This window comes from Penaeus vannamei, chromosome 14, assembly GCF_042767895.1.
Source record: "Penaeus vannamei isolate JL-2024 chromosome 14, ASM4276789v1, whole genome shotgun sequence".
Classification (NCBI taxonomy): Eukaryota; Metazoa; Arthropoda; class Malacostraca; order Decapoda; family Penaeidae; genus Penaeus; species Penaeus vannamei.
Genome location: NC_091562.1, coordinates 31576760 through 31586759, shown reverse-complemented (window position 1 = coordinate 31586759; position 10000 = coordinate 31576760).

The following is a 10000-nucleotide window of genomic DNA, read 5'->3' as shown; positions in this document are numbered from 1 at the left end:
AATAGTAATAATAATAGTAATAATAAATACTACTACTACTACTACTACTACTAATAATAATAATAATAATAATAATAATAATAGTAATAATGATAATGATAATAGCAATAATGATAATGATAATTATGATAATAAAGATAATAAGAAAAATTTTAATAATGATACTACTACTAATAATAACAAAACACAAGAACAACAATAACAGTAACTATAATTACAAGTACAGGTCACTCATAAAACAATAAATAAATAAACAAATAAAAGCCTGAGATGACCTCCACCCCGGGTCAAGAAGTTTCCGAGGGGCTTAGGGAGGTCAAAGGTCAAAGAAGGAAGGGAGGGAGGAAGAGAGGGTAGGACGAAGGGAGGGGGAGAGAGGACGAGAAGGGATGGGGGGATGGGGGAAGAGAAGGGAAGGGGGAGAAAGGAAGAAAGGAAATAAGGGAGAAGGGGTAGGCATGAAAGGAAAAGGTAAGGGAGAAACTAAAATAAAGAGGGAGAAGGAGAATGGAGAAGGAAGAGAATAAGAGGATGCGAAAAAAGAGGACATAAAATGAAGGAAGAAAAGAAAGGCCATAGAGAGAGGGGAGAAGGTTGGGAAGGCGAAGGAGAGAGATAGGAGGGAGAAGAGGGAAAGAAGCAAGGGAAGAAAAGAGGGAAGAAGAAAGAAAGAGGGATAGGGAAAAGAAAAAAATAGGGCGAGGGAAATGAGAAAATAAATGAGAGAGGGAGAAGATTTAGAGGAATGGAAAATGAAAGGGAGGTAGGAAGAGAAGAAATAAGAAGGGAGTGTTAGTGAGAGAGAGAAGAAGAAAGGGAGACCAAGAGAAGAATAAAAAAAATTGAAGAACAGAAGAAACCAAAGGACAGGAGACCAAAAAAAGATGGTCAGATGGGAGGGAAAGAAAGAAGAAGGAAGGAGAGATAAGAAGAGAGAAAGAAAGAACAGTGTGGGGGGAGGGGGGGGGGGAATGACCTGGGGACAATCCCAAGGTAATCTCTTCTAATCCTACAAGATTTCAGGCCATTTTCACTGCCGTTACAAGGATTGCTCTGAAAGATTAAGACCAATTAGTTGATACATTAAGGATCTCCGAGTGGGTGCAGAATGGGGCTAAAATGTGTCAGGGATTTAAGAAAAGTAAAAAAAAAATATATTAAAGATAATAAAATGCGTCTCGGATTTAAAAAAAAAAATCTATCAAAAACAATAAAATACGTCTAGTATCAAAAGAAAAAAATAAACAAAACTTAAAAAGAATAAAATGTCTATGAGATAAAAACAAAATTGATAAATAGATAAATAAAAAGATAAAATGCGTCCAGGATTAACAAAAATGATAATAATCATAGTAAGTTTAAAGAGGGAAAAACAAGAAAATATATTGCGTCTATAATATAAAAAAGTTTAAAATAAATAAATATATGATAAAAAAAAAAAACTTTTTAGGCGACCTTCGTGGCTGACTTTGACATCTGGACTTTTATGGGTTTCGAGAAATTCCAGACGATTCGAAAAAATGGTTTTTCACATTTGCATTCGTTTGTAATAGCAATGGTGACTCGTTTTTCTATTTATTGCAACTATTATCACTTTTATCTATATCACTCTTACTAATATCATTATCTTTACGATTATTATCATTATCAGTATCAGTATCATTATTGCCGTTGTTACCATTACCGTTATTATTATTTTTTTATTATCATTATCATCATCACTATCATTATTGCTATTATCATTATTATCATTACTATTAATATCATTATAATTACCCTTCTCATCATCATTATCATAATTATGAGCATTGTTGTCATTATTACTACCATTATCATCAGTATCAGTATTTTCAATATCATCTGTTTATGTTTCTTTTCTTTTCTTTCCTTCTGTTTACGAAAATATTGCATTCTGGAGTGCTATCTGTCTCGGCCTCTCATTCCCTTTCCTTTCACTGAAATGTAATGAGAAATGTGTTTCTTTGTTTCTTTGAGAGAGCAAAGGCGGAGAGAGAGAGAGAGAGAAAGAGAGAGAGAGAGAGAGAGAGAGAGAGAGAGAGAGAGAGAGAGAGAGAGAGAGAGAGAGAGAGAGAGAGATAGAGAGAGAGAAAGAGAGAGAGAGAGAGAGAGAGAGAGAGAGAGAGAGAGAGAGAGAGAGAGAGACAGACAGACAGACAGATAGAGAGAAACAGGCAGAGAGACAGATATAGAAAAAAGTGAGACAGAGAGACGAACAGATCTAGAGACAGAACCAGAGAAAGTGGAACACAGAAAAGTGAAAGAGAGCAAAGCGAAAGAGAGTTACAGAGACACGGAAGGACTAAGGAACAACCTAGCCCACTCCATTCAGTCTCTCTTCACACATTCACAGCATTTCTATGGGTAAAGAGGAGAATCACATGTAGCTATAATGAGGTGTGCATTTTCTTTGTTCTCCTCCCCGCAAATGTCCTCAGGGGCGAGAGAGAGAAGGAGAGTGAGAGAGAGAGGTGGGCGAGGGAGATAGATAGATAGATAGAGAGAGAGAGGGGGGGGAGGAGGGGGATGCAAGGAGGAGTAAGAGAGAACAGAGAGTCAGAGAAAGAGGGAAAGACAGGCAGACAGTCAAGCAGAGATAGAGACATAGATAGAGAGTGAGCGAGAAAGAGAGAGAGAGGAAAAGAGAGAAGGGAGAAAAGAGACAAGAAAAAGAGAGAGAGAGAGATAAAAATGACAGAGACAGAGAGAAAGAGAGTGAGACAGAAATACACAGAGACAGACAGACAAAGACAGTGAAAGAGAAAGAGAGAGAGAGGAAGAGAGAAGAAGAGGCAGGCGAGTGACATTCATAAGAGCCAGGACGGCGACGTAACCTTCTTTCTCCAGAGTAAACATTGGTGTTTGTTTACAACCACGAGAGGAGGCTGTTTGTTTCCTCTTTTCTGGGATTTCGGACTTTCTGTCTCTCTCTGCTTTGTGTCTGTCTGTTTGTCTGTCTATCTGCCCTTCCGTCTATCTACGTGTGTATCTGTTTTATCTTTTTATTGATCCTTCTTTTCGTTTCTTTCTATCTATCTGTCTGTCTCTCTATTTGTTTAACTGTCTCTCTCTCTCTCTCTCTCTCTCTCTCTCTCTCTCTCTCTCTCTCTCTCTCTCTCTCTCTCTCTCTCTCTCTCTCTCTCTCTCTCTCTCTCTCTCTCTCTCTCTCTCTCTCTCTCTCTCTCTCTCTCTCTCCTTCGTAGGCATACATAACTACATCATATGAATAGGCAAATACAAGGCAGAGAGAGAGCGAATGAAAGAGAGACAGAGAGAACACAACTTAAGTGCTACAGAGCTAGAGTGTGCTACTTCTGCAATGTTTCCATTATTCTGCAACTTGCAAGTCAGTTTTAATATTTCAGCATTTAAATTTTGGACTAGAGAACATTATTTTGACACGCTAATTTGCGTAACATTAAGGACATGGTACACGTACGAAATTCTGATGTCTAGAGCGTACTTGTAGTGTAAGCGACGTAAACAAGAAACGGCGACATAACCGGTGGCGATACAAAAACTAACTATATATATATAACTATATCTATATCTATCTATATATGTATATATATAAATATATATCAATCAAACTCCCTTCTCTCTCTCTCTCTCTCTCTCTCTCTCTCTCTCTCTCTCTTTCTCTCACTCTCTCTCTCTCTCTCTCTCTCTCTCTCTCTCTCTCTCTCTCTCTCTCTCTCTCTCCCTCCCCCCCCCTCTCTCTCTCTCTTCTCCCTTCGCTATAAAAATGTATATCGGGATGCCAAGAGGGCGTGGGTGTAGATGAGTCTGAGTTTGGAAAATGTTCTGTGATCTATCTCCAAGTGGCATCGAGATAAGGTTGTCTTATCGGGAGTCTTGTTGCAACTTTTCTTCCTCTTCTTTTTCTCGATGGAGTGGGAGAGGGAGGGAGGGAGGGAGAGAGAGAGAGAGAGAGAGAGAGAGAGAGAGAGAGAGAGAGAGAGAGAGAGAGAGAGAGAGAGAGAGAGAGAGAGAGAGAGAGAGAGAGAGAGAGAGAGAGAGAGAGAGAGAGAGAGAGAGAGAGAGAGAGAGAGAGAGAGAGAGAGAGAGAGAGAGAGAGAGAGAGAGAGAGAGAGAGAGAGAGAAGAGAGAGAGGGGGAGGAGAGAGAGGGAAGAAGGGATGGAGAGGGAGAGAGAAAGGGTGAGAGAGAGAGGGGAGAGGAGAGAGAGAGAGAGAGCGAGAGAGAGAGAGAGAGAAAGAGAGAGAGAGAGGGTGGGGGAGATATCACAGTGTTCCACGATGTTGGATTCCTTCGGTTTCTTCTCTGGTTTTGTTCTCGTTGTTTTCATGTTTGTTTGTTTGTGTGTGTATGTGTGTGTGTTTTTGTTAGTCCCTTCATTTTTATTTGTTTATATCATTTCATTCTCCTCGGCTTATCTCTTCAACATTATCTTCCTTCCTTCATCTTACCTCCTTCTTTTCTTTCCTCTCCCTCCCTCTCTCCCTCAAGCCCTCCTCTTACCTCCCTCTCTCCCTCTATCCCTCATTATCTATCTCCATCCCTTTTCCCTACCTACCCTCTTTCCGTCCTTTTTTTTTCTTTCTACCTCCCTCCCTCCCTCCTTCCTTTTATCTCCTTGACTTTCAACTTCTCATCCTATTTATCTCCCTCCCTCCCTCTCTCCTCTTCCCGGACCTTCTCTCTCTCCTTCCATTTACTTCCATCTGGCCACTCTCACTTCTTCCCGTTCCTCCTTCCTTCCATCCCTCTCTCTGTCCCTCCCCCACCTTTGTTCCTGCCCTCCCTCCCTCCCTCCCACAATCCCTCCTTCCCTCCCTCCCACAATCCATCCTTCCACCCCCCCTCTCCCTCCCTCCCTTCCTCCCTCCCTCCTTCCACCCCCTCTCCCTCCTTCCACCCCCTCTCCCTCCTTCCCTCCCCCCAACCTTTCTTCCCACCCTCATCCCACCTTTCTTCCTTTCCTTCCAGCCCCTCTCCCTCATTCCCTCACCTCTCCCACCTTCCCTCCCCCTCTCCCTCCTGCCCTCCCTCCCTCCCCTCTCCCTCCCACCTTCCCTCCCTCTCCCTCCCTCCACCCAAGCCTAAGACCGCTTCCCCTCATAAGGCCAATAGCCCCTGAATAAATTATGCAAGACTTTTATTTGTGGTTCGCGCTGTAAGAAGACTTTGTGGAGCTGCAGAATACGAAAGCTCTCCTCTGCCGCCAGGTGTGGGTTACGGAGCTGAGACTTTAAGTGTCTCTTTAAGATTAAGACAAACAAGCGGAATATTGTGAGCTGAAATCTTTCTGTCTGTCTCCCTTTCTTTCTCTCTATCTATCTATCTATCTTTATCTATCTACCTCTCTCTCTCTCTCTATCTCTCTCTCTCTCTCTAGCCATCTAACTCTGATTCCTTTAAAACGAACCTGACAATATATATATGCATATATGCATATATATGCATATATTAACACACACACACACACACACACACACACACACACACACACACACACACACACACACACACACACACACACACACACACATATATATATATATATATATATATATATATATATATATATATATATATATATATATATATATATATATGTATATATATATATATATATATATATATATATATATATATATATATATATATATATATATATATATACATACATACATACATACATATATATATATATATATATATATATATATATATATATATATATATATATGTATATATATATATATATACATATAAATTCACACGAAACAACACACACAAACACAAACATCCTATCAGACTCCATCCCTCTCTCTCACTCCCTCTATCTCTCTCTTACTCACTCCCCTATGTATGTCCCTCACTCCTTATCTCGCCCTCCCCTCTCTCCCCTCCCCCCCTCTCCCTTCTCCCCTCTCCCCTCTCCCCTCCCCCCTCTCTCCCCTCGCCAAACACTCCATCTCTTTCCCACAATAGTTATTTTTTTTCTCTCTCTCTGTGTCTATACGTTGCTTGACTACATCAGACCTCTACCCGTGACCGCTGGGCCAAGGCACCCTCGCTCTTCCTGGAAAGGCTAGTTCAAGAAAAGGTCTGGCTATCTTTTATTAATGGGGTGTATCTGTATGCGCACACGAGGAGGAGGAAGGAATGGAGGTGGTGGAAATGGAGGCGGAAGAGGAGGTGGTAGAGGTGGTGGAGGTGTTGGAGGTGTTGGAGGAGGAGGAGGGAATGGAGGAGGAAGAGGAGGAGGTGGTGGGGGTGGTGAAAATGGAGAAGCAGGAGGAGACGGAGGAGGTGGAGGAGGAGAAAAAAGAGGAGGTGGTAGAAATGGAGTAGGAGGTGGAATTAGTGGAAGAGGAGGAGGAGATAGCGATGGTGGAAGTAGAGGTAGAGGTGGTGATGGAGATGGAGGGGAAGAGGTGAAGGAGGAGCTAGAGGAGCAGGAAGAAGAAGAAAAGGTGCAGGAGAAGGAGTAAAATGAGGAGGAGGAGGAGGTGGTGGCGATGGAGTCAGAAGTAAAGTTTGAGGAGTAGGTGGAAGCGCAGGAGGGAGAGGTGTAGGTAGACGTGGAGGTGGACTAAGAGAAGGGAGAAGCAGAGGGATACAAGGTAGAGAAGGAGAATCCAGAAATTGAATAAAGAAGAATGAAAAAGAAGAGGAGAGGGGAAGACGGCGAGGAGGTGGAAAATATAGAAGAGTAGGAAGAGGAAGAGAAGGAAGAAGAGAAAGAGAAGGACAAGGACGAATAGGACGACGAGGAAGAGAAGGAGGAGGAGGGTAGGGAGGAGGAGGAGGAGGGTAGGGAAGAGGAGGAGGAGGGTAGGGAAGAGGAGGAGGAGGGAGGGGAAGAGGAGGAGGGGGGAGGGGAGGAGGAGGGGGAGGGTAGGGAGGAGGAGAAGGAAGAGGAGGGTGGGGAGGAAGAGGAGGAAGAGAAGGGTAGGGAGGAAGAGGATGAGTGTAGGGAGGAGGACGAGGGTAGGGAGGAGGAGGACGAGGGTAGGGAGGAGGAAGAGCAGGGTACGGAAGAGGAGGAGAAGGGTAGGGAGGAGGAGGGGGAGGGTAGGGAGGAGGAGAAGGACGAGGAGGGTGGGAAGGAAGAGGAGGAAGAGAAGGGTAGGGAGGAAGAGGATGAGTGCAGGAGGAGGACGAGGGTGAGGAGGGAGGAAGAGGAGGGTAGGGAAGAGGAGGAGAAGGGTAGGGAGGAGGAGGGGGAGGGTAGGGAGGGAGGAGAAGGAGGAGGAGGGTGGGAAGGAAGAGGAGGAAGAGAAGGGTAGGGAGGAAGAGGATGAGTGCAGGGAGGAGGACAAGGGTAGGGAGGAGGAGGACGAGGGTAGGGAGGAGGAGGACGAGGGTAGGGAGGAGGAGAAGGAGGAGTGAGGTAAGGCGAATGTGCAAGTGAATAGAAAGCATCGCATTTCTTTGTGTGTTTTTGCGATAAGAATTCAAAATGGAGGCGAGTTTTAGCCTTAATCTGAAATGATTGTAAATGACTTAATAAATTTCGATTAACATAATTTGATTATCTAGCGAGAATCTCGCAGGTCAGGAGAGAGGGGGAGAAAGAAAGAGAGAGACACACACACACACACACACACACACACACAGAGAGAGAGAGAGAGAGAGAGAGAGAGAGAGAGAGAGAGAGAGAGAGAGAGAGAGAGAGAGAGAGAGAGAGAGAGAGAAAGAGAGAGAGAGAGAGAGGGGGAGAGAGAGAGAGAGTGAGAGAGAGAGAAAGAGGGAGAGAGAGAGAGAGAGAGAGAGAGAGAGAGAGAGAGAGAGAGAGAGAGAGAGAGAGAGAGAGAGAGAGAGAGAGAGCGAGAGAGAGAGAGAGAGATAGAGAGAGAGAGAGAGAGAGAGAGAGAGAGAGAGAGAGAGAGACAGAGAGAGAGAGAGAGAGAGGAGAGAGAGAGAGAGAGAGAGAGAGAGAGAGAGAGAGAGAGAGAGAGAGAGAGAGAGAGAGAGAGAGAGAGAGAGAGAGAGAGAGAGAGAGAGAGAGAGAGAGAGAGAGAGAGAGAGAGAGAGAGAGAGAGAGAGAGAGAGAGAGACGAAAGGGAGAGACAGACAAACAGAGACGAGAAAAAGACGAAGAAAGACAGGAATAATACGGACAAACAGACAGACAGACAGAGAAAGAGACAGATAAATGCTATTCCTAACGTCCCAATCATGCTCAACTTTTACTCTTCAAATAACTCTCAGTCTCATTCCTTCCATTTGCCGCTATTACTGACACTATCATCATTCTCGTTATTTCCTCCGCCAAGGATGTTGTTTTTCGGTAGCGTTGGTTAGTTTGTTTGTTCGTTGGTTAGCAGGACAACTCAGAAAGTTTCAACAGATTTTTATGAAATATTTACCGAAGGTGTGTCTTAGATGCCATTAAATTTTGAAGGAATTCAGGAATTTTGTTTGTTCGTTAGTTAGTTTTTGAAGGAATCCAGGAATTTTTTTTGTTCGTTAGTTAGTTTTTGAAGGAATCCAGGAATTTTTGTTTGTTCGTTAGTTAGTTTGTGAATGAGAGGAGGGGGGAGGGTAGATACGTGGCGGTTATGTGTGGGGGCGTGGGTGTAAGTGTGTATTTGTGGGTGTGGGTTTGTGTGTATGAGTGTAGGTGTATGAGTGTTCGCTTGTGTGAGTGTGTGGTCCTGTGTTTGTATTCGTGTGCACTCGCCTGTGTGTTTGTAGATTTGTGCTATAGAAAGAGACAGAAAGGGAGAGATGGAAAGGGGGAAGAAGACAAAGAATGATAGGAAGAAAAGAGAGATAACAAAGCCTAAAATCATAATAATTTGTTATCTTTCTCGGCCCTAAAAAAACAACGGCTTTGATCGAGCTTAGGCCTACTGTGTGCGTTCTCAGACTCCATATCACCAGGACTGTTAGACTGTTTATCTATCTAGCTATCTATCTGTCTATCTATCTGTCTATCTATCTCTATCTCTCCCTTTTCCCAAGCGAGCGACGCCTTTGCACCAGTTACCTGAATCGCCCTTACTTGACTTCCTTCTTTTCCCAGGGGTACCAACACTTCCCTATCGTCCCCCTTTGTCTTCTGGCTCCTTATTTTCATCAGGGGTACCAACCTTTGAGTATCTTCCTTACCTGACTTCCGGCTCCTTAGTTTCCCAGGGGTACCTACCCTTCCGTATCTCCTCCGATCAACACTTCCGCATTAACCCTTCTATATTTCCTCTTATGGCACCTACCCGGGGGTGCCGATACAGCATTTCCCTTCTTTGTCCGCTGGCTCCTCTTTTCCCAGGGGTACCAATATGGTATCTTCCCTCTTTGTCCTCTGCTCCCCTCCCCCCTTTCCCCAGGGGTGCCAACACGGCCTCTTCCCTTTTGTCCTCTGGCTCCTCCTTTCCCCAGGGGTACCAATATGGTATCTTCCCTCTTTGTCCTCTGCTCCCCTCCCCCCTTTCCCCAGGGGTGCCAACACGGCCTCTTCCCTTTTTGTCCCCCAAGGGTAAACAAACACTTCCGCATCTTCCCTTCTGCCCCCCCCCTCCTATCTTTCCCCCAGGGGTACCAGCATGGCATTTTTCCCCTTTGTCCTCTTCCCCACCCCCCTTTCCCCTGGGGTACCAACACGTCCTCTTCCCTCTGTTCTCTGGATCCTTCTTCCCCCAGGGGTACCTACACGGCATCTTCCCTCCGTCTTCTGGCTCCTCCTTTTCCCAGAGGGGGGCCTCCCCCCTACCTTTCCCCAGGGGTACCACCACGGCCTCTTCCCTCTTTGTCCTCTCCCCCCCCCCCCCACCTATCCCCAGGGGTACCAACACGGCCTCCTCCCTCTTTGTCCTCTGCCCCCCACCCCTTTCCCTTGGGGTACCACCACGGCCTCCTCCCTCTTGTCCTCTGCCCCCCCTCCACCCCTTTCCCCCTAGGGGTACCACCACGGCCTCCTCCCTCTTTGTCCTCTGCTCCCACCCCTTTCCCCAGGGGTACCACCACGGCCTCCTCCCTCTTGTCCTCTGCCCCCCACCCCTTTCCCT